Below are 20,262 nucleotides of genomic sequence, written 5' to 3' on the forward strand. Positions count from 1 at the left end.
CCCCAGGGATCCCTGGACGCCTAATTGGAAACCACTGATATAGAGTAATGAACACATTTTTGCAGGTTATTTTCACTAATATACTCATATTTTTATTTTTATTTTTATTTTATTTTATTTTGAAAATGAGAATTTATTTGCTTTGGATATCCAGCAGCAGCAGCTCTTAATGGTTGGACTTGGCCACATGCTCCAACTCATCCTTCTTCTTGATGGAGGAACCCTTAGCTGCATTGATCAGCTCATCGGCTAGGCACACAGCTATGGTCTTTATGTTGCAGAAGGCAGCTTCACGAGCTTCACGAGCCCCAGTGCAGAACAACCAGATAGCCTGACTGACACGATGCAAAGGTGACACATCAACAGCTTGTCTCCTCACTGTGCCAACTCAACCAATACGGGTAGAGTCTTCATGAGGGCTACTGTTGATGATGGCATTCACCAGGACTTGAAGGGGGTTCTCTCCTGTGAGCAGATGGATGATCTCAAAGGCATGCTTGATGATGCACAGTCATGAGCTTCTTGCCATTGTTGCGTCTGTGCATTATCATTGAGTTAGTGAGGCGCTCAACAATAGGACGCTGGGCTTTGCAGAAGCCTCGGCAGCATAGCGCCCAGCACTGTGTGGCAAATACTTGGCATATTTCTCCTTCACTGCAACGTAATCCTGCAAGGAGATGTCACTGGTCTGCACATCATCTGTGCCCCATTTCCCAAACAACTTGATATCAGGGGTCTCTGCCACAGCAGGGACTGTCTCCCAGTCAGTCATTATGGAGGCGCTTCACTCTCCTCCCCCTGTCCCGCTTGCTCGCAGAGGAAGAAAAGCTAATATATTCATTTTTATGCACACTTTCCCCATATATTTATAAACTTGGTTTGGCTGGAGAACTGCATTGAAAATTTCAGGTAAGTGAGAATTTCAAGAGATTGCTATGTTCCAGTTTTCAGGTTGTTTCTGAAAGTGCAGATTTCATAGATTAAGCTTTAAATGAGAACAGAATCAAATCTCTCTCCCTTCCCTAGTCACTACTGTGAGGCACCATGAGAGAGTTAGGAAGCAACAATTAGACCTCCATGGCAGCAATGGCAGCAGGTAGATGGTGTTCATATGCTGAAGGAAAAGCCACAACAAAGAGTTTCAGAGGTATTAATAGCAGCATGTGTGGTGGGGAAGACCCACCCTCTCAACACCTGTGTCACTGCTGCTTATCAGGCTGGGGTGGGACAAGGCAGTAGCAAGGCTGGGGCTGTATTAGGAGTGCTGGATTGGTTCCACCAGTGCCCTTAACCTCACCACCAACCTGCCCTGCCCCAGCTCTGTGCAGGTAAGCAGCAGTGATGCCAATGTCAGAAGGAGAGCTCCATGGCCCACCACACGTGCTGCTAATGGGAGGTACGGGGAATTTTAGCAGGCATACCAAAAAACAGGGAGGGAAAATTACAGTGGTGAAACAGAAAAACCCAGAATGGAAAATTGTCCACCAGAAGGTTCTGTTTGCTACAACTGCATGTAAATGAGACATTTTACAAGAGCATGCTTTGCAGGAGTAACAGTACAACAAAGAACTACTTTCTGGAATAATTGGCAGACAATCCAGTAGTTAAAATGAGAGTGTGGCAGCACAAAATGTGGATGGGTACCCAGTTGAATGTAAGCTAGACGCTGGAGTTGATGTCACAGTTCTCTCACTGACTATTTAGACTACATTCAAGATAGAGCCTTCTAGAGTCAGATAAAAACCTAAAGCAACAATGAGAGAAACACTCTGCAACAGTGGAAAGGTTCAAAGCAACTATGCATTGTAATGGTGAAGAAAGAAAAGTTATTTATGTGAGATCAATGCCTGTTAAGACTCAGAGCATGTGAGGACCTGGTGTTGCTTAAATGGCTGGGATAAATGGCATTAAACATTGTCAGCAGTCAACCCACACACAGACTATCCCACACTCTTCCAGGGTCTGGGCTGGATAGGAACTTCAAATAAAATTAATCTGAAACCAAATTCCATTTTTTTCCATATTTGTTTCCAGACAAGTGCCAATTTCACTCTTGAAAAAGCTGGAAGAAATGGAAATGGAGGTCACTGAACCTGTTGGTGATCCCACAGATTGGTGCGTTCCAATGGTTATTACTGGTAAGAGATGGAAAAGTATGGATCTGTGTTGATTATTCCCAATTGAAATATACAAGAGAACCGTATCCCATGCCAGTTGGGAAGGCAAGTCCAAAGTCTTTTTTAAATTAGATGCCAGCAGTGGATTCTAACCAATTTCATTGACAGAAAGTTCAACAAACTAACAAAATTCATTACTGCTTTGTTATTATTATTAATTTTATATTTTATCTTGTATTTTTATGCTGTGAACTGCCCTGAGATCTAGGGCTGAAAGGGAGTATAAAATTTGAATAAATAAATACAAAAAAAATATTCCCTTTGGGTGTTTCCAGTTCAAAATACTACCCTTGAGAATTACTTCAATTCCAAGCACTGAAAAGAAAAGAAAAGAAAAGAAAAGAATTTGGGGCCGTTGAGGGGGTCCTGCGTGATATAGACAATGTTATAATCATGGTGAACAATATGGAGTTACTTTATACACGACTGTGACAGATCTTACAACAGCTTCTTGAGGCAAAAGTCACACGCAACCAGAAGAAATGTGAGTTTACAATCTGTAACTTCTAAAGAACCTAAGGATTTATTGGAACCCAGATTTTTAAAAACCACTGAAGAGCTTCAAAATGCAAACTAGAATAGGACAACCCCTCAGCCATATTTTAACCTAGCACTGTTCTTTTTTAATTTGCATCAGATTCTCTTGGGTTGACATGCCAATTTCCATATTTGTGAAAATAACTAAATATGCTAATATTCTCCAAATACAGAATGTGCAATCAAATTATCACGAGTCTGGTGCAATGCTCTTGGTGAGGAGAGTTCCATCCAGAAATATGGTTCACTCATGGATCAAACATCACAAGTAGAACTTTTGTTTCAACACCCATCCCCTCCAACATAAGGCTCTTCCATAGAGTTGGCAGAGGTGGATTTAGGGCAGTGTGACCAGTTCCCTTGCACAGGGTTCAGGGTCCAAGGGGTGTTTTCCCACCTCTTTCCCAAAGCCAAGTTAGCACTTGCTCAGCTTTGAAAAGGAGATGGAAGGGCTCTAGGATGCTGCCAGAGCCTCATGCCTTCTTCCCAAAGTCCAGAGCCTTGCTCAGTTGGCTTTGAAAAGGCAGCGCAAGAGCTGGGTGGTGGTGCCAAATTTTGACCTTGCACAGAATTCTATATTATGAAGCTCCACCCCTGGAATTGGCTCTCACATTCAGCTGTAAATCACTATATTGAATAATCAACTTATGAGAAATCAAATGAAGTGTCTGCATATGGAGACCTGCCAGTATTCCAATGTGGAACTTTTCTCAGATTAGTCCAACATAATCCCTTCACCACACCTAAGGACAACAACAGAGCTTAAGAGAATGTAGGGCAGGACAAGAGGGACTCACAAAGCGGTCCCTAAACAATACCCATCTGCATCTGCTGCCTGAGACAGCTGTCTCACTCTACGAATGGTAGGGCCAACCCTAGCATTTCCACTTCCATCAGCCAATCAAAGCATGATTTTATTTATTTAGAAGATTTTTATTTGTAAAACCTGTCTTTCAGAACACAGTGCCCGCACAAGACAGGCTCTAAAAGACATGAAAATACAATTAAAAACAAAGTGAACAAGCAATGTAGCAGGTACATCACCATTCAGCCAAATGCAATACTTGCAAATACAGTATGTGTCTCTACAGTTCTTTTTTAATGGGGAGTGAAAATCAGCATCAGAATTAAAGCAGGGAGTGAAGAAGAAAGTGGAGAGTGAAGATCAGCCTCAGAATGAAAAGGGAAAGTGAAGATCAGCATTGGGATGAGAGGAGGCGGTGGTGGAGGATGAGGATGAAGAGACAACAGCAGAGGCAGCAACAGGTGGATCTGCTGCACCTCCCAGGGGGTCCAGATCCACTGTCCAAGGCGGCTACCTCACCCTACTTCATGGGCCAGCTGGCCCTGGCTGGTATTATCCATTTTGTTGTATGCAGGAAGTGGGACTCATAACAGTAGTAGTTTCTACTGAATATTCATAATTTGAAAATGTTATTTTTTTGAGAAGTGTGATGTAATTATTCTCCTCTGTCAAACCTTGAGAGGTATGCAAGGGAGGGTTCATCATATTGCCCTGGAGGAAGAAATGACCCTAGCTCATTTCCAATTACGAGTTAATTCACTGAGTATGTGCAAACAGATTATTTCCCTAGGACCCAGCAATGAAGAAAAGGAACCAACAAAAAAGTTAGCCTGGTGAGGGGGAAAAACTTCATTCAACCCATGAGCTTCATTTAGGGAAACAGGAGCCTCTACCATGTAGAGGAGACGCTCTCCTTGCTCAGCAAGTAGAAGATGAGACATACCGCACAATTATAGCCGAGCAATTCACCCACTAGAACTGGTGAGATGATTACTCTATTTTTCACAGCATGCCTCATGGGTAATGACAAGCAGTGCATGCAACTTTACGCGTGAGTGTCTTGTGTCTGTTTATTCCCAGCAATGCCAGCAGGAAAAACTGTATCTTACGGCACTCTGAACCATAGGTCCTTGATGCTTCAATAAGCAGCTCTCACAATGTGCTTTAAGTCAATTTTTCTCCCCTTGGAACTATATATTTGTAACAAGATTCCACATGGCACCCATTTCACAGAGAAATCACAAAGCACTTTGCTCTTTTAAAAAAAAAAAGAGGAGGGAGGGAAGGAAGGAAGGAAGGAAGGGGGAGAAAGAGAGAAAGAGAGAAAGAGAGAAAGAAAGAAAGAAAGACAATGAACTAGCTGTCTTGCTTTCATTTACATTTTTCAAGTTGCTTTCTCAGTTCTCAAAGTCTTTAACCTCTCAAGTGTTCCTGGACAGCCACTAGACACCCACCACTTGGACTGACTTTTGATAGGTGCCATGGCAGTTGCAAAGAACAGAGCTGCAGCTATTTACTTAAGAGGGTGGCAGCCATAGAGCTTAGGAATGTTTTCTGTAGCCTCACAAAAGGATAAGTTTTACTACACAATATAGGCACTTTCTAACAGATGAAAGAAATGGATTCAGTGTTGGGCACACAGCAAGCCAGGGAAACCTCAGTGGATAATGATACATAGTTAAGAGATGAACTCCAGAGCGCGCAGCACATTTACTGCCAATGAAATGCAGTTGTAATTATTTTCTCACCCATCTTCCCACACTCCCCATTTTAAGAATCCAAGTCCTAATAGCCAATATGTTACACAAGTCTCTTCTATGTGTCACGAGAGAGGGGAATGACAAATTAGTTCTCATGAAAGCTTCCAAAAGTTCTGATCCTGTAAAAAGGGTTGTATCAGCGTGTTAGGAGAGATGGTATACATATTGCTATTGTACAGCAGTCTGCATCAGCTCAGACCTTGGAGGCCTCAGATCCACGTGAGAGATGACAGCAGACATGTAGGTCTGTGGTCGGGAACCTGAGGACTGTGGGCTGAATGTGGCCTCCAGGCCTCTCTATCTGGCCCTTGGGAGTCTCTCTCACTGGATCTGCTTTGCACACTGAGTGCTTTTGGCAAGCTGGAATGTATCACTGAACAGTGATAATTGGCTCTTGCTTGTCAGGAGGTTAGGACAGAAAGGGCTGTGAAACTGTGTGTAGAAACTAGCCTACAAATGTTAAATTTACATTCAATGGCATGTGGCCCTTGGAAGGATGCCCAGAAGGTAACAAGGCATTGGGGCTTAAAAAGGATTTCCTGTAGATCCAAGGTTCTACCTTCTACCTTCACACTAGCACAAATATTTAATAGCTGTAATGTTCAGATCCTCAACTCTTGTTATTGGGAGGTGGGTAGGTACTAACGATTTTACCCCAGGTTCCAACAGGACAGCCGGTATGAGATGAGAAGAAAAGTAAAGTAAGAAAAGGCAGACAGCCAAACAGGGTGCTCTCTTCACTGTCTGTTACCTATTGCCCTAACAGAGGTGGTTTTAGGGTAGTGTGACCGGTGCGGTTGCACTGGGCACTATGCTGCAGGGGGTGCCACAATAATGCTGTATAATAATGGAGCGCAAGAGGCTGGGGGGGGGGGGATTTTAGCGATGCACAGGGTGCTGCTGAAATCTGAGAGCGCAAATTCCGCCACTGGCCCTAAATAGATTTCAGTAACTACCATAAACAACAACAACAAGTACCATAAAGAAACTGGGGCTTCAGATTGTATAACCCCATCCTGAGTCACATCTACTGCTTCCTTATGACTACCAGGGCAGACCTTAGTAACTTGCCGCCCTGTGCAAGGTCAACACTTGATGCCCACCCCCCATTCTCACGGTGCCGGCTTAAGCCAGGCTTTGGGAAGGAGGCGTGAGGCTCTGGCAGGGTCCTTGTTGTTGTTGTTCACAGAATCACAGAATCACAGAATCACAGAACTGTAGAGTTGGAAGGGACCCTGAGGATCATCTAGTCCAACCCCCTGCAATGCAGGAATATGCAGCTGGTCCATACAGGGATCGAACCTGCAACCTTGGCGTTATCAGCACCATGGTCTAACCAACTGAGCTATGTCGTTTAGTTGTGTCCGACTCTTTGTGACCCCATGGACCAGAGCACGCCAGGCACTCCTGTCTTCCACTGCCTCCCGCAGTTTGGTCAAACTCATGCTGGTGGATTCGAGAACACTGTCCAACCATCTCGTCCTCTGTCACCCCCTTCTCCTTGTACCCTCCATCTTTCCCAACATCAGGGTCTTTTCCAGGGAGTCTTCTCTTCTCATGAGGTGGCCAAAGTCTTGGAGTCTCAGCTTCAGAATCTGTCCTTCCAGTGAGCACTCAGGGCTGATTTCCTTAAGAATGGAGAGGTTTGATCTTCTTGCAGTCCATGGGACTCTCAAGAGTCTCCTCCAGCGCCATAATTCAAAAGCATCAATTCTTCGGTGATCAGCCTTCTTTATGGTCCAGCTCTCACTTCCATACATCACTACTGGGCAAACCATAGCTTTAACTAAAACTCCATGGCAGGGTCCTAGAGCCCAGTAAACGCTTGCAGGCCAATAAGCACTTGCCCGATGTTGGGAAGAAGGAAGGAAGAAGCTAGGACCCTGTCAGATCCCTCATGCCTCCTTCCCCAAACCAGGCAAGTACTTACCAGGCTTTGAGAAGGTGCTCTCCTTGGCTGTGTGCCCAGTGTGGCTGTACCGCTGCCCTAAATCCGCCTCTTGACTATTCTGTTAAAGTGGGCTCTATCAGCCAGGCAGATAAATTTATTACAGCACTTGAGATATATGTTTTCAAATCCCTAGAAAGAGAGGAAAATAGATTGGTGGGATGGGTTCTTCAGCATTTTAGTTCTTGGACAGAAAATCATTGTTAAAGTAAAAAGAAAAGAGATGCGAGAGAAATCAGTATGTGCTTCCTGTAGTTAGTTCTCTCTCAGCTGACCAAAGTACTAATATAAGCATTCTTAGACATCAGACACTGAGTTAATATTATGAAGTGACATTTAAAAATGAATCCGAATATGGCAAATGAAGAATTGGACCTCATAATTTCCACCTAGAAGTTTAAATTTATTCTTGCCCATTACATTTGACCATCTAGGATCCTCTGGCTATGAAACCTAATTCTCAAATCCCAAACTGCTAAATTGCCACCAGAAACCAAAGCTTCTTTATAGCCAATGCCATTTCATCAAATTCACATTCATTGATTAGAGTTTGAGAAACCCATCAGATTTAGAATTTGCATTTCCCCTCAGTTTCCGCACAGATTACAAGTACATGGCATGTGAAACGGCTCATATTTCTTGAGTTAAATTATTGCTGCTTCTGAAACCAAAAACAGCCTATTATTAGGTACAAATTAAAATGTAACTTGGATTCTATTTGGTGAAGTGTAGTAGATATTGTGTTGTACTAAAATGACTGATTGACAAGCATGCTATGTTCTCTGCGTGGCAGTCTTTTAAATCTGTGATTACTTTAATATTGAAATGTTTCATAGAAATGTTTTCAAAGTGTAGTAATAAACTACTCTTGGATGCGAAAATAATCACTAAAGTATTTCTTGGGTACTGCTTTGTACAGGCACTTCAACATAGGGTCTGAAATCGGAGTGGTATTCTTTTTTCCTAAATGTATCATTATTGTAAATAATATACTTTCCCAGAAGGAAGTGCATAACTGGCCCTTAAAGGCCTTCAGAAAAAGACATAGAAAATTCAAGAGAAATATCGACAAATATTTTAAAACGTATTCAGCAATGCAAGTAAAATGGTCACAAGAGATACCGTATATTCAACGTAAGATGCTATTATATTAAAACATGTTGGTGTTTTCATTTCTCTATGGTTCACTTCCCACCTCTGCTTTCACTATACAGTGGTACCTCGGGTTAAGAACTTAATTCGTTCCGGAGGTCCGTTCTTAACCTGAAACTGTTCTTAACCTGAGGTACCACTTTAGCTAATGGGGCCTCCAGCTGCTGCCATGCCGCCACCATGCAATTTCTGTTCTCATCTTGAAGCAAAGTTCTTAACCCAAGGTACTATTTCTAGGTTAGCAGAGTCTGTAACCTGAAGCATCTGTAACCTGAAACGTCTGTAACCCGAGGTACCACTGTACATGGTTTGTTTCATGGGCAGGGATACTTCTAAAGTAACAAGCACCAGGGGTGGATCAAGGGCTGCACAAGCTGTGCACATGAACTGGGGGTGCTGAGCTGGAGGGGCGGAGCCTTCTCACAGCAAGGTAAGTGAGGTGCCAGGTTTGGGGAAGGAGCTGCAAGACTCTACAGGTTCCTAGAGTCCTTCTTCCTCCTTCCCAAAGCCTTGTTAGCGCTTTCTAGCTTTGGGAAGGAGGTGGGAGGGCTCTGGGATCCTGTCAGAGCCTCACATCTCCTTCCCAAAGCCCCATGCCTGTCTTACGCAGCTTCGGGAAGACAGCACAAGGGCTTATGGGGGGTGTCAAATTTTGGCCTTGCGCAGGGTGCCATATTACCACGGTCGTCACCGCAAGTAGCACCTTCCGCAAGCAGCAGTTTCTTTTAATCTTTCAGAATGTCTCAGCTGGGTGAGGAAGACAGGGAGAGAGGGAGCTGAATGGACATCTCAAGGTAGGATATCCCATAGTTTAGAATGACGTGGCCACCGAGGAGGCTTTCTCACACCAAGCTTTGCCTTGGCCACCACAGAGACATGAAGAGGAGATTCCCCAACAGATCTTAGGGAGTGGTCAAGCTGCTCGGATAGACTGCATCCAAGATAGATATGGATTTAAAGATGAAAACCAGAACCCCTTGAACTGGACCCAGAAACAAACTAGCAGCCAGTGCTGATCATATAAAATTGGTATCCTGACCTTGACAACTCACCCTGAGATGAAGACAGGTCACTTCTTTCTGCTCAAGCATTCTTTTTGCATTTGTTGGGATTGTATTGGATTTATCAAGCACTAGTTGGGAATTCTTTTCCAGCAGCCAGAATATTTTTTGCCTATTCTTTAAACTGTTCATATCAATTAAGTATTAATTAATAACATAGCCACTTAGTTAAAATAAAAGCAGGGTTAAACCCTGGCTGATTTTAATATGTCCTTATTGATGTATTATTACCTTTTCCATCCTCTTTCTGCCCAGCCTCTGTGCTATCCATGGAGTAGTTTTCAAAGTGCATATGTTTAAAGCCATTCACATGAATAAGAAGGAAACAGTATTTTCTTCAGCAAACCTTGCACAAAATACTTGAATTTCTGATTTCTTTTGTTAGGTTAGATTTTGCCTGTGCAATTTTTTTTTAAAAAAATACACATTGGAATTACAGCCTCTCAAGACACAAACATTTACCAGCATTAATGGGCACGTCCCCAGGTTCAACAAGCCGCTTTTCTTAAGTAACTCCTTGCTTTCTCATTGGGTCCAATTCAAATGCTGTTAAATCTATAAAAATCAATAGTGAGTCTATGCATTATGTAGCCGTTCCATCTAAAAATATATAGTATGGAATATGGGCCAGATACAATAGAGCAGCCAAGCACATGTAATTTACCAAACAAATCTAAAGCACTCACACATTGATTTTTGTAGTTTTCTAGCCCCTAGTCACTAAGCAGAGAGAGAGAGAGGAAAATGGCTTACTTACAAAGTGCGCTAGTTCTTGGGGCTACAACATGTTCATCTTAGTGTCTCTGAAGAAGGGTTGCAGGCCAGTCACCACTGCCAATGAATTTCTAGGTCATCTTCCCAGTTTGCAATATTCACTTTTAGGACCCAAAATATTGGTTGCTAAAATTACACCAATCAAGTGTTTTTCTGTAAAAGTATATCCAAGGGCAAATATCTACACACAATGAGGAAAAAATGGTATGTGCGTGTATTTCTATAAGATTATTTTTCCCAGTGCTTTTAATGACAAAAAAACTAGCAATGAGAGTGAAAGGAATAATAGCAGAACCCATGTTGATACTGTTGCGTATAAATCTATTAGCTCTACATAAACAAGCAAGCAAGAATTAGTGTTTAAAATGATTTAGGGAACCATTCTTATTTTTTAAAGTGGGTAAATTCCTTTGCTAGTGTTGCTTTTCAAAAGTCTTCTTCTATATTCTTAGATGTATTTGAGCACACTTACACATGTATCTGAAGAGGATAAATTTGGCTGTTGCTTAAGCCTAGGCAGCAAGCTATGAAATATGATTATTTTAACACTCCCATAACCCGTTCTCTGAGCACATCACAGACCTAAGGCATGTTGTATGTAGAATGCTTTCTCATATTTTATTTACTCATAAGTATCATTAACACACACAAGATCTATAGCCTCTGTTGCCATGTCTCTCTCTCTCTCTCTCTCTCTCTCTCTCTCTCTCTGTCTCTCTCTCTCTCTCTCCAAGTCTTTAGTAGTCCCATGCTTATCTATTTCAGTCAAATGTATTTCTTATCGGGGAAAAATAGTGAGCAACCTGACAATACACTGTTATCGAGTTTTTTCAGCTGAGACCCACATGTCATTCAGCATGCAGACATGCCTGTGCTTGATTGATGGATGGGTTTGTGACAAATAAAACGAGGATCAACAGCTTTGCACCTTTCCCCCCCCATCAGGAACCCAGAGTAAAGCACAACTCTGTAACAATGGCCGGATTAGGGATGCATTAGCTCTCCATCGACCAAAACCCATCCATTCCCATCAATACTTTGCACTTAATAACCTGAAGCTATGATAAGAAAACAAAAGAAGGAGAAAGGGGTAGGAGAAAACAAATCAATAGAAGAAGGGAATGTCTGTAAGATGTACTGTCCAAATGAAGAAAAAAAATATTTTTTTTTTGCTGAATTGGTAGGATAATGCCCCTTGACAAGAGAACAATGTACTGTCAGGGTTTATCAGGGAGAAATTGGCACAGTGTTAAGCACAGGTCTGGCATCTGAATGATGGCACTTACTGTGGCTGGAAAAATACATCATTCCCAATGTGTAGACAATACCTGCCAATATCCATCTAACAGTACCAGACATCACAAACCTTTAAGAATCACATTCACGTTATATGATGTAGAGACCTCATTTTGACTCTCTATACCTATTTTACTCCTAACAATAACTCTGGGCTAAAAATGGTATTGGCCATTGTTTTTGAAGTCTTTACAACTTGATTTATATATTCATGTTCTATGATGACTTTATTATTATTATTATTATTATTATTATTATTATTATTATTATTGATATTATACTTTGTAATTTGCTTTATCTTACCTAAGCAATCCAAAGCAACTTACTATTAATATTTTTCAATTCTAAAATATCAAAGAAATCCACAAGTGGATGCTAAATATTCCATGAAATCAAGGAATATCCTTATATGAATTGCAGACTACTTTCTTATTTTAGGTGGGGTGTAACACTGTATCTAAGCTACACCTTCTCAGCAGACAGATGTGGAGGCATGCCCCATGACTTAGTGCTTCCCCATACATCATTTCCTGCACATAAAAAGCTAGCATGTCAGGGACATTTGCTCCTAGTTCTCCTTGTCCTGCTAGTGTTCTATATGCAGGAAATTCATGTATGGAGGAACAGTCAATAATGTGAATTACACAGTCCCAGTTTACCAGATTGCACTATTAAAAGAATAATAACAAAGACAATAAAACTCAGTAAAAGAACAATATATTGCAATATGAGATTGCAAAATCAGAGAAATCCAACATAAGCCACACAAGCAAACATAGATCAGCTATAAGACAGTAGACTAGTAAACAAAAATTTGCCTAGTGCTGCAGAAACATCAAGGCTGGTACCAGGCGAGCCTTCTGGGGAAGGATTTCCATTTAAGGGGGCTGTGCCCTGCAAATCTTTGGGATTTCACTACAGTAATGGCAAAAGCAAAGATCACTTCCTGTCTGAAGGCGCACACATATACACACAGTGATAAGCACCTTCTGCCTGACTTATAGTGCTCCCCAGAAAGCGTCTCCCCTCTCCCCTCCTAATTAAGCACACTCTAGTGGAAATGTGAAATAGCTTATTGTGCTCATTTCTTTGTAGAGAAACAGGAACACTTCATTCCGGAGGAAAGCTAATAAGCAAATGATTCCAATGTTTAGGATATCTATATTGTTACTAAAGCCAGGTGCCTGCCCCTCTCTGCTGAGCGGTGGTGAGAGCTCATGGGGTCCCAGGCACCCACACAGGGTCTGTGTCCCTTTGGAGAATGGAAGACACAGCGGAGACTGTTGTGCTTTAATAAATATGGTTTATTCACTTATTTGCACCTTCAGTCTGCATAGATGGAGTCCAGATCTTATGGCATGGTCCACAGCAGTGCAGGCAACTTTTGGTCCTCTGCTCAAGATGGATCTCAACTTTCTTCTTCCTTCTCCTTCTTCCCATAAACCCTTGCTCAAAAACACACCCCATTACCTTGGTAACCCTTCAAACCCCTGCCTCTGTTCACACCTCAGGGCAGGGATAAGGAGTTCTTTTGCATTGGCAAGGACCTTCAGTGGGCCTCTATTGTTCCCTAATGACCCTAAGTTGGCCAGGCTGCCCAGGAATTCCTCTACAGCTGATATTTCTCACTTCCCACCCCAAATAATCGCAATCCTAGAATTTATTGGGTTTACTCTAAATCTATAACAATATGCTGCCCTCCAATTTCAAAATCTAATCTTAAAAACTGCATATCAGCACAATAAAATAGCAAACACACTCCATACTCAGCACTTAACAAGTAATGTTCAACAACTGAAATCCACAATTAACACTGGAAACACAGCAAGGATAGAATCCAGAAGAATTCAGCAGCAGTTGGCCAGGAATATACTATAGCAGCGGATGCACCCTCCCAGTGATGGCTGTACTGTGTTCACCAGGATGAGGATGGGGCGGGGCAAAAAAAACCCAGGGTGGTATTAGTACATGCAGGTGTGCGCACATGCGCAGGATGCCACAAACAACAACTCAGAGTCGCCCCAGCTTGCAGCTGCCTTGCCCCACCCCATCCGTGTCTCTGTGAACATAGTGGCCCAAGAGGGGGTGCCACTTCTGTGTAGCTGCCCATGCCCACACACCACTGCTGATATAACCAATAAAACACTCTCTATTAAAACTACAGTATCTGACATATCATACTGGAAGGCTGAGCAAGGAATTAACTCTATACCTGGTTCTGAAAAAGACATCAATTTTGGTGTCCATCATTCTTCCCTAGGGGCATTTTGCATCTAGGGCATCTAAGCTGATCAAGTCCTATCCTGCTACCACTCACCTGACTTCAGAGAGGCAGGAACTCTGGTGATTAATGTAACACAGAGGAACTCTGGTGATTAATGTAAAGTTCAGACAGGCTCAGGCACAAAGAGGCCCATGAGGTACCAAGGTCCGAAACCATTTAGGGCTTAAAAGGTGATAACCAGCACTTTGAATTGGCTCTCTGAAGCTTCTAAAAACCCTGTGTATTTCTTCTCCTGTGAATCTGATTCATTAAAGAGAGTCCAACAACTCATCCCTTCCACAACAAGTTGAACACCATCAGAAAGATGAACTACCCACCAACAGAATTCTATCAAAGAATACCTGTACTGTGTCCATCAGTTTATTGGTCCTGGCTCTGTATCCAAGAATATCTGTACTGTGTCCATCAGTTTATTGGTCCTGGCTCCCACTCATGAACACAGTACTCACAGCCCAGTTATTGTTGAAGGCTTTATTCCAAAAGTCACTACAATGCCCTGGAGGTGGTGAGTGTTTCACTGATGAGAGGCATAGTTGGAGTAACATCAGGCAGCTCTTTCAATGCATTAGGATCATCCGATGACACCGAGGCAGGACTGTCTCCAGAAAACCCATTGGGCCTCTCCTGTGCATCCAAATCAGCACCTCCTAGAGCACTGTGCCCCTCCCTAGAGTCTCACTTTAAATTCTTGTCTTGATCTTCCTCCCCCTCTGACCAGCCCTGCCAAAAATTATCCACAGAGCTCGTGACACCATCTAGTCCATTACTGATTAAAGATGGTTCCACTGGCTCACCTGGCTGATGAAAACAAGTAGTAGAGCTGTGTGTTATCAACGCACTTGATGATACCTTGCTTTGAATCTCCAGCTGACCTCATTAAGAGGTTTCATGTAGATATTAAGAAGGGTGGGAGATAAGAGGAGACCCTGTAGTACACCACAGTGTAAAAGTCACATGCCTTAGCAGTAATCTCTAAGCACAACCTTCTGGAAATGGTCACCCAAATAGGAGGGGAGGCACTGGAATACAGTGCTCACAAACCCCAATGCACATACACTATTCAGAAGAATGCCATAGTCAAGAGAAGTGAAAGCCTCAGAAATCTCCAGGAGAATTAACATGATCACACTACCATTGTTTTGGAAGTTTTCACATTCCATCAGATAAATTATTATTACTCTGTAAATGGTTAGCAGTAAATTGGTCCTTCTTAAGAATGGAGTGTTCTCTGTTGTCCTCCTCATGGGTGAACAACCTCATAACTGCACACCTTAATCCAGGGGTCAGCAAGGTTTATCTTGCCTGGGCCGGATCACGCCCGCCCGTGATTTTCGGCATCTGCATGTGGACAGGTGTGATTTTGGCTGTTGATGTCTGCGCAGATGCGATTTTCAGCATCTGTGCATGCGCAGACGCAATTTCCAGTGCCACAGAAGCGAGTCCCCGTGCTCCGTTGGTTTAGCGCAGCACGTGAGCAGGCAGCTTAGTTTGGGGGTGGCTCATGGGCCGGTCAAATGACCTCCGCTGGTTGCTTCTGGCCCATGGGCCTTAGGTTGCTGACCCCTGCCTTAATCATTCCCTTCTATATTACCATTCAAATGAACCATCAGCTGGTGTACTTTTTTGTTTTTTGGGGGGGAAAGCTAAAACAAAAAACCGCACATTTGAATACTACAAATAATGCACCATTGAATCATAAATAATGACATTATGGATAGAGTGTTGAAATCACACATTCAATAGTAAGGGGATGTTCCAATTAAAATAAAACATGCTTTAGCTCTAGTGATGTTAATGGCAAAGATTTATTGAACAAGCTTAACTCTCTCATTGAAATAAATGGGGGCTTAAACTATGGTTGGATTTTGTCCTAGCACATTAACACACATTCACAACATCTCACTGTTTTCACATAATTAAAAAATAAGCACGAGTATCAACAAAACATCTTTCTTCCTATAATCTCCTCCACCCTCTTGGCAGGTTATTGATGTCTAACATGGTAGAGGGGGAAGCTTAAAAGACTAAGAGATTCCTTTCAAAACACTTACATTTCAAATACATGAATACACCCATTCAAACAACAACAAAAAACAGATAGTGCTCTGTACTTCAAAACAAGTGCCATGAAGTTGAGAGAGGCTCTATTACTTATACTCACATAATAAATGAGGTTATCCCTGTTGTAAATTATTTTCTCAATGGGGCCTTAATTATAAATCCATAATTAATTACGACTTCTCTCCCCCCATCAAACATAAAATAATTATCTGTGATGTGATGATATCATCATCTCTAGAGCGACCAATTATGTCCTTACTGATATCAAGTGTGGAGTGAATATAAGCAAGATAGCTGGAGCTGGTTGATCAGCCTACTTATCTTACTATGACCCATGAAAGGGCATGTACCTATGCATTAAGTGATTCTATCATGATAACTTTGAATGACTTTTTCACCTGGAACTATATGCAAAGGCTTGGGCTGTCTATGTGGGTATCAGGGATGCAAATAGGATTCCCTGGGCCAAATACACTATGTGTGGTTTGGGGCCCCTGCATCAATCCCTCCCACAATCTGTTGAGGAAAACTGCTACTTAGGAACCTGTATTCACTTAACCTAGCCTACTTCACAGGGCTATTGCAAATAGAAAAAAAGGGGTGGGGATATAAACAACCTTGAGTGAAAAAAAAGATATTAATGGGAGGCAATGATGGCCGCTAAATTGTTTAAGTTTGAAAGAGGGTTAGATAGATTCAAGGAGGGTAAGGCTAGCAATGGCAGATAGCCACAGTGGTTATGCTTTGCCTACATGGTTGGAGGCAGTATGCTTCTGCATATTAGTTGCTTGAAACACAGGAGGGGAAATTGGTGTTGCGCTCAGATCCTGTTTCCAGGCTTCTCCTACATATCTGGCTGGCCACTTTGAGAACAGGATGTTAGATTAGATAGGTCATTGCCCTGGACTAGGAGGTTTTTCTGATGTTCTTATGTAATGTCATTCACAGATCATGGAAAGAAAGGCAGAAAAGCAGCCTTCTTGCTTTAACTGCAACCTTTCATAGTCTTTCATAGTCTTGATATTTCTTCGTATCTGAAGAAGTGTGCATGCACACGAAAGCTCATACCAAGAACTAACTTAGTTGGTCTTTAAGGTGCTACTGGAAGGAAAAAAAATTTTTGTTTTGACTATGGCAGACCAACACGGCTACCTATCTGTAATTGATATTTACAGTAAATAAGCAAAAGTTGCTAACCCTGCTGAATAACAGCAAGCAAAAAATACTTTCAGCCCCCTGGCAGCTATGTTATGGGGTGCCGCAGGGGGACTATCTTATCTCCGGTGCTATTTAATATCGACATAAAGCTGTAGACATTAGGAGTTCCAGGTTACAGTCATTTCTGCACCAGGAAAGCCTTGCCATGGTAATTCATGGCTGTATTACTGCAATGTACTCTATGTGGGGCTTCCCTCACACTTGATCCAAAAGCTGAAGCTAGTGCAGAATGCTGCAGCACAATTGCTAACAGGAATGAGGCCTGGTTAGCACATAACACATGTGCTCAGAGATCTGAACTGGTTGCTGATTTGCTACAGGGCCAACCAAGTTCAAGGTGTTATTATTAGTATATAAAGCCCTTAACAATGTGGAACCAGGTTACCTATGGCATTGCCCTCCCCCATATGTGCCCACTTGACTGCTTTGATCAGTGGAATTGGCACTACTACAGGTGCCACATAATACCCGTTCCACATTTGTAAGAACTTGATTGCTTAGTGTGGCAGCTCCTATACTTTGGAACTCCCTGTCTGTTGAGATCAAGTAGGCGTTTTCACTGTATTCTTTTTGGTGCCTGCTAAAACATCCCTGTTTAGACAAACCTACCCAGATGCTTAGAAAGCGGAAGTATTTTTTATCTGTTTTAGTATTTTAACTTTTGTATGGTTTAAGGCAGGGTTGTATTTTTTTATTGATTTTACTGTTTCATCTTTTGTTAACTGATTTTTTTAAAACAGTCAAGTGGTGTACAACTTTTATGACATAAATAAATAATCTGGAGATATGGATTCAGGTGCTATCAGTTGCTGAGCTTTATATATTTTAATTTTTTTGCCAAAGTTGTTGAGCCGTTTTTGAGATATCATTTTGGGACTCTAAGGAAGGCCTCCAATAATGACCATTTGGGCAGGTTAATGTGTTAGAAAGCTCTCCTTCAGATAGCTAGGTACCAGGCCATTTAGGACTTTATAGGCAACACTATGGACACATTCCAGAACACAGCATTCCAGAATCTGAACAAGCCTTCAAGAATTTGAAAAATATGAATTTAATATTAATTCATTTGTTTTCAAACCACTTTGATTTCATTCTTGGTGAAATTGGTGCTAGTATGACGTTGAATATAATTTTTACTCTAGTTTTTATTTTATACTGATTTACCTGCTCTAATTTTGAAAGCTAATCTCAGTTTTATCAGAATAGGGTTGTAATTTTATTAGAATAGCATTATGGAGATTTTCACAACAGATTTGGAGGACAAGAAAGAGGTAAAAGGTAAAGGTAAAGGGACCCCTGACCATTAGGTCCAGTCGTGGCCGACTCTGGGGTTGTGGCGCTCATCTCGCTTTATTGGCCGAGGGAGTAGGAGATACTATAAAGGGATAATCTTAAAGGAGGGAGGTAAAAGAAGGAATGCAGGAAAAGAGGGAAATACGTTTTTTAGTTGAAGGATTATGCGAACATGGAGAGGCCCAAGTATTGACTGCACCATTTGAAAAAGGTTGCCAGCAGTTCTTAGCAGAAGAAACACTGGTTAACTTTGATATAGATTAAGCATAGAAGTCTAATAGTTAATTTCTAAGAAGGGAAGAGATGGCAACTGCTTGGAAATTGTATCCTCTGAGCTAGAAACACTTGCAAAATTGTAGATGAGAGGACTGCCCTTTGCATATGACCAGAGATATTCCTTATTTTGCATAATCCAAAACTCAGTCCTAGTTTAGGAAATACATGGGTGGACTGAGGGCTACTTGAATTAAAATTTGGATGGGGAGTGATTACAGTAATAAATTGTGTTGATTAGCATTTTTGTCAACATGATATAGACTAAAAAAATAATAATAGGGCACTATAAGGGCATGCGTGGAAATAAACAAGAATGTGCAAATTCACTATATCAGCATTTCCCCCTTCCAGAAGAATTGGCAACCCTAAGAATAAAGCAAGTACTTCTAAATGATATTTGGCAAAAGTCAGTTACTAAGTTGGAACAAAGACACTGTTGTCTTTTCTTCAGTGGACAGCTCTGGGTACAATCCTATATACATTTGCTATGCAACAGTGATGGACTTTGGGCTCTCAAATTCCAGCGGCACCCTGTTCCACGCTAACATTTGGCGCCCCCTGCCTCTCACGCTCTGTTCTACAGCATTGTTATGGCACTCCGCGCAGCCCAGTGCCCAGTGCAGCTCACTCAGCCATGCTACCCTAAAACTGACTCTGTAAGCAATCCCAACGTGGTAGTAATGCAGATTCTGTGGTGGGAAAACTGCCCTGTCCTAAGCCCAGCAGGTTTTTTCTCTATCTTGCGTTAAAAAAATAAATCCCTTCCCACCGACACCAATGCTCAACATTTATTTTTATTTTATTTATTAAATTTATACACCACCCTCCATCGAAAGATCTCAGGGCGGTTCACAGAATAAAATACAAAGTAAAACACAAGTAAATAATAAAACTAAAACAACAAAACAATATACCCCCCACAGACACATTTAAAAGGCTGTAGGATCAAAATGGTAATCTCGCTCCTCTACATTTACATTCATGTGCGCTTGAGGGCCACATTAGTTCCTGGGTAGTCTTCTGGGGGCCGCATTGCAGTGGTGGGCAGGGCTAGAGGCAGAAGTGGGTGTGCTCCCCTTGCTATAGCATGTGCATGATCCTTTCGCTTCTCTTCCAGGTGCTGGACGCCCCTCAAGCCCTAGCAGCAGCGATATTAAACGCAGCTGTGCCATTGTTGCTGTCACTGGGGTTATTAGGGATTCCAAGAGAAGTAGACGTGTCATCTCACTTGGTAGGCCTTCTGTCCACCCATGAAGCCATACTTACACCTCATCCAATGGCTCCTCAGCTGGTTTTCAACTGGCTTGAAAATTGTGACCCTACTTGGGAGCAAATCCAATGGAAACTAGTGGGACTCACTTTAGACATGGATCAGATTGTACTACATGGCTGTTTTCAAAAGTGATGATAAAACTCTTTTTTGCACTCCCTGTATCAAAAATTGAATACTGAAACTAAGATTAGCTAGAATGCACCTTCAGTTGGAAAAGTTTTATTTTCTATTTTCTAGTTCACACTAGCCTACAAATAGCAGATGTAAGTGAAGCTTCAGGTTCTTTAAGTGTCATGCCTGAATGCACTCTAACACTTCTCAGTATATTTGCCAATTGAACTGTAAGC

The 20,262-nt window shown here is 42.0% G+C and overlaps 1 protein-coding gene and 1 pseudogene across 2 annotated transcripts in view; both read right to left on the minus strand.

Moving 5' to 3' along the window:
- LOC310763263 (uncharacterized protein) overlaps positions 1-20,262 on the minus strand; it is a gene marked incomplete at its 3' end in the record, with an annotated part of 435,273 nt that overhangs the window by 130,374 nt on the left and 284,637 nt on the right. The gene's annotated exons all lie outside the window — the stretch shown is intronic.
- On the minus strand, positions 122-847 carry LOC310762447 (small ribosomal subunit protein uS7-like; annotated as a pseudogene). The gene has a single exon. The product of its transcript is annotated as a small ribosomal subunit protein uS7-like (transcript).

This window comes from Podarcis filfolensis (genome assembly GCF_964270895.1).
Source record: "Podarcis filfolensis genome assembly, chromosome: 5".
In the NCBI taxonomy this organism is placed as follows: domain Eukaryota; kingdom Metazoa; phylum Chordata; class Lepidosauria; order Squamata; family Lacertidae; genus Podarcis; species Podarcis filfolensis.